At 48.1% G+C, this 5,364-nt stretch overlaps 1 pseudogene; it reads left to right on the top strand.

Annotated features, from left to right (window-relative positions):
* The first annotated feature begins 759 nt into the window (after positions 1 to 759).
* LOC146201332 (uncharacterized) lies at positions 760 to 4,956 on the top strand (annotated as a pseudogene).
* Positions 4,957 to 5,364: the final 408 nt, after the last annotated feature.

The raw sequence follows: 5,364 nt of genomic DNA on the forward strand, positions 1-5,364 counted from the left end.
TTTCTTCTCCTTGTTGATAAGAGCAGCTGCTGTATTTAAGCAAATGTTCCGACAATAAAAACCTGAGTTGTTAGTAAGCGCTCGTCCTGTCTACCTCGTTTTGTTTGTGTCGTGTTTTTTGCGCAAAATAACAGAACGTTTAACGTTAGAACTCTAGATAGTGAAGCTAACTTAGTAGTGCTGTTAGAGGAACAGGAAGGTATGAAATGGGATGTCATAGGGCTTAGTGAGGTTAGGAGGCCGAAGGAGGCATATACTGTACTGAAGGATGGGCATGTACTGTGTTATCGAGGCTTACCGGAGAGGCGACAACTAGGAGTAGGTTTCCTAGTCAATAAGTATATAGCGGGTGATATAGACGAATTCTATAGTATTAGTGAGAGGGTGGCAGTCATCGTAATTAGGCTTAATAAGCGGTATAAACTGAAGGTTTTACAGGCCTATGCACCTGCAGGTAGTTATGATGACCAGGCAGTTGAAAACGTCTACGAAGATGTAGAATCGGCAATGCGAAAAGTAAAGACGCAATGTACTGTACTAAGGGGCGACTTCAATGCCAAGTTAGGGAAAAAGCAGGCATGAGACCAGGCAGTAAGTGACTATGGCATTGGTTCTAGGAATAGCAGGAGGGAATTACTAGGTGAGTTTGCAGAGCGCAATAACTTACGAATCATGAATACCTTCTTCAGCAAACGGAAGAACCGGAAATGGACATGGAGAAGTCCTAACGGGGAGACTAAAACTAAAGTTGACTTCATAATGTGTTCAACCCCCGCCATTGTGCAAGATGTAGAGGTAATCGGGAATGTGCGATGCAGTGACCACAGGATGGTGAGGTCCCGAATTAGCCTAAATCTGAAGAAGGAACGCAACAGATTAGTAAGAAAGAAACCCATCGACGAATTAGCTGTGAGGGGGAGGGCAGAAGAATTCAGGATCTCGCTACAGAATAGATATTCAGCTCTAACCGAGGATGGCGACATTACCCTAGAAGCAATGAACAATAATTTCAGAGATATCATTACTGAGTGTGCGATAGAAGTAGGCGGTAGGATAGTAAGAGAAGATACCGGTAAGCTGTCTAAAGAGACGAAAGATTTGATTAATAAACGCCAGAGTATGAAAGGTTCCAATCGAACAGACCAGATCAAATTGGCCGAGATATCAAAGCTGATTAATAAGTGCAAGGTGGCTGATATAAGGAAGTACTATAACATGGAGAAAGTTGAGCATGCTGTAAAGAATGGGGGAAGCCTTAAAGCGGTAAAGAAGAAATTGGGCACAGGCAAAAACCAGATGTATGCGATAAGGGACAAGGCGGGCAACGTCGTCACGAATATAGGCAAGATAGTCAAAGTAGCCGAGGATTTCTATACAGATCTCTATAGCAGCCAAAGTTGTCAGGATCGTAACGAGATTGGCGGCAGGCAAAAACAGTCAGACGTTCCACCAGTGACGAAGGACGAGGTCAAGAAAGCATCAGAAGCTATGAAAAGGGGGAAATCAGCTGGAAAGGATCAGATCACTACAGATGTGCTAAAGGACAGGGGAGATATCGTTCTAGAGAAACTGGCCACCCTGTATACGCAGTGCGTGGTATCATCGACGGTACCGGAACCATAGAAGAATGCAAACATTATCCTCGTTCATATAAAAGGTGACTCTAAGGACTTAAAAATTACAGACCAATCAGCTTACTGTCTGTTACGTATAGGGTACTTACTAAGGTAATCGCTAAAAAAACCAGGACAACCTTAGACTGCAATCAAGCAAATGATCAAGCAGGTTTTTGGAAACGGTACTCTACTATCGATCATATCCGTACCATCAATCAGTTGATAGAAAAATGTTCGGAATATAATCAGCCTTTATGCATAGCATTCATTGATTACGAAAAAGCATTTCACTCAGTTGAAACATCGGCGGTGATGCCGGCATTGCGAAATCAGGGGGTAGACGAGCCAAACGTGAAAGTGCTGGAAGATATATATAGTGGCTGCATAGCAACCATAGTTCTGCATAAAGAAAGTAATAAAATTCCCATAAAGAAAGGTGTTAGGTAAGGAGACACAATCTCCCCAGTACTATTCACAGCTTGTTTAGAGGAAGTATTCAGAGACTTGGAATGGGAGCAGTTAGGGATAAGGGTAGATGGAGAATACCTCAGTAAAATGCGATTTGCTGATGACATTGCCTTGCTAAGCAACTCGGGGTATGAACTGCAAATAATGATTGATGACCTAGACAGGAAAACTAGAAAGGTAGGCTTGAAAATCAATATGCAGAAGACTAAGGTAATGTTCAACAGCCTCGGGAAGGAACAGCAGTTTACATTAGGTAGCGAAGTACTGGAAGTAGTAGGCGATTATGTCTACTTAGGACAGGTAGTAACCGCAGATGCGGACCATGAAAAGGAAATAACAAGAAGAATGAGATTGGGATGGAGCGCATTTGGCGAGCACTCGCAGATTATGACTAGCAGCTTACCGGTATCGCTCAAGAAGAAAGTATATAACAGTTGCACCTTACCTGTACTCACCTATGGGGCTGAAACGTGGAGGCTAGCCAAGAGAGTTCTACTTAAGTTCAGGACAACCCAGAGGGCTATGGAACGAAAAATGGTCGGGGTAACATTAGGAGATAGGAAGCGTGCAGAGTGGGTCAGAGAAATAACTCATGTAACCGACATTCTAGTGGAAATTAAGAAGAAGAAATGGGCCTGAGCAGGAGATGTAGTGCGAAGAGAGGATAACCGATGGTCGCTTGGGGTAACAAACTGGATTCCAAGAGAAGGAAACCGTAGCAGGGGGCGGCAGAAAGTTAGGTGGGTGGATTAGGTTAAGAAGTTCGCGGGGGTCAAGTGGATGCAGCTAGCACAGAACCGGGTTAAGTAGAGAAATATGGGAGAGGCCTTCGCCCTGCAGTGGGTATAGTCAGGCTGATGATGATGACTGTCCCCACACCAACGGAGGCCTTCCCATCGGTCATCTTCACCCACCCGCGCGATCCTGGCAGTTTCACTGGTACCGGCACTACGGATATGGACAAATGGATACGCAAGTACGAACGTTATCACCTATAATCACTGGGATCCCACCCTCACGCTAGCGAATGTTGTTTTTTACCTCGAGGGCACTGCGCTCGCCTGGTACGAGACTCCGTGAAGACCAGCTGACCAGTTGGGATACTTGCGAAGAGAAGCTGCGCGTAGTCTTTCGAAAGCCCCTTGGTCGAGAGCTTACCGCGCAGTGAACCCTCGAGACCCGTCTCCAAGACAGCTACCGAATCATACGTGGCCCACATCCAGGACGTCCTCACCCTTTGCGACAAAGTAGATCACAAGATGCCACAGTCCGCCAAAGTTGGTCATAATGTGAAGGGCATCGCAGACGATGCATTCAACCTGCTTGTTCACAAAGACTGCAAGATAGTTGATGCCATCATCACAGAATGCCAGAATGCCGCCGTTGAAGGCGCCAAAAGCCGTCGCATAGCCCACTCATTTGCCCGCCTTCCAAATATTGCTCCGACTTCTTCGTGTCAAGATTTGCCGTCCCAACACTAGCCAACGTCGACCGAAAAGGTAACCCGTATCGTCCGCCGTGAACTCGAGGCCATCGTTTCCGCTACCTTGCTGCCACATTTGGCTGACGGCGACCGCCCGGACGGTCCCCTATTTCAGGCTTTTGTCCGCCAAGAGCTCGCCAATTGGGACTCAACTCCGTGGCTGCCGTCAGCACGCCCCCTGTCGCCGTGTCGCAGTTTATCCTGGTCAACCTCCTTATGACACCGACGTTCGCACAATTTATCCTGGCCGACTTGCTTATAGCCCCGACCTTCGCAAACTTTATTCTAGCAGACTTGCTTATGTTACCCAGAGTCGACGTAATCCAGACGAATGGCGCACATCGGATAGCCAACCTATTTGTTTTACTTGGTCCTGCGTGACCATATCGCCCGTTATTGCCGAAATCGTTGGTTCCAGCCACAAACGTCCCGTCTGCCACCCTCCTCTATCTACGATGACCACTCTCGTCCCTTCTCACCTCGTCACGATCATTCAAGATCAGCGGCTGATACCGAATCTTCACGCCTCAACCGATCACCCTCCCCCCCCCCCCCCCCCGCCATCAGTCCCGTTCGCCCCAATGCCATCGCTTTTCATCTTTCAGACCATATGGCCGCTCTCCGAAGAAACACTAGGCGCTGCAGCGTCTAGAGGTGATGCTGAAGTGGGGACCACGAGCCTAAATCCTCGTATAGTCCGTCGTGCGGACCGTAATTTGCTCACCGTGCTCGTGGATGGCACAGCCGTTCAAGCCCTCATTGATACCGGTGCGCTAGTTTCTGTCACGAGCCCAGAACTCCGTTCTTGTTTGTGAAAAGTGCTGACCCCTGCCCGTATACAGGTCGTGCACGTTGCAGATGGAGCAACGTAAAAGGGTATTGGCTTGTGCTCTGCCCGCGTGACGATTTCTGGCCGCCATACTACCGTCCTCTTCACAGTTCTGCCGCATTGTCCTCACGACATCATTCTTGGCCTCTACTTGCTTTCTGACCATGCAGCCATCATAGACTTTGGTACCAGCGTCATTGAACTTGACCTGCCATCTCCTTCCGACCCACCCTCTCCAGCTCTGCACCGCCATTGTAGAGTCGACTTTCTCCGCCTGCCACCTAAAACCGCAACTTATGTTACGTTCTGCTCTGTACCCTCTATTCCCGATGGACACAATATCGTTACCCCAACCCTTGATGCTCCCCTAACCCGACGAGTTGCCTTTGCTCATACCGTCGTCACAGTGACCGCGAACGAAACTTGCCTCTGTTCTGAACTTTGTGTCGCAAATCCAGCCCCTCCCGCCAGGCATCTCGCTCGCCACTCTGTGTCCTGTAAATGAATGTGATCTGTCTGCAGTCACCAACGGTTTACCGCCCTCCCTCCTCGTCAAGTGACAAAGCCGAGTCACGTGACCGATACTGCTGCTTCAAAAGAGATGGCACGACAGTGGATCGGCAGTGAGCATAGAAGCAACGCTACCGGCAACATGCTGGCAATTTTTTTTTAGTTGCGCCTAAAGTTATATTTGCCCTATTTCCCAGGCAGCACAAGAGCCCGGGCCAATATTGTCAGTGAGTTGGCAGAGATCAGCCCTATGTATGCCCAGCGCTGCCATCTTATGGCTGGTATCGGTTATGTCATTCTATAACACGTCCAACACTGTCCCTGAGGATTCCATTGGTAACCAATACTGGTCGTACTAATTATAATAATAACAACATTGGCCCGTCATATCTGATGCCCTAACAATATCGGTGGTACCATTATACGAGGATGGCAATGATGGGCCTGGTTATCCGGCG

Source organism: Amblyomma maculatum, chromosome 2 (genome assembly GCF_055883805.1).
Source record: "Amblyomma maculatum isolate TAMU_Amacu chromosome 2, ASM5588380v1, whole genome shotgun sequence".
In the NCBI taxonomy this organism is placed as follows: domain Eukaryota; kingdom Metazoa; phylum Arthropoda; class Arachnida; order Ixodida; family Ixodidae; genus Amblyomma; species Amblyomma maculatum.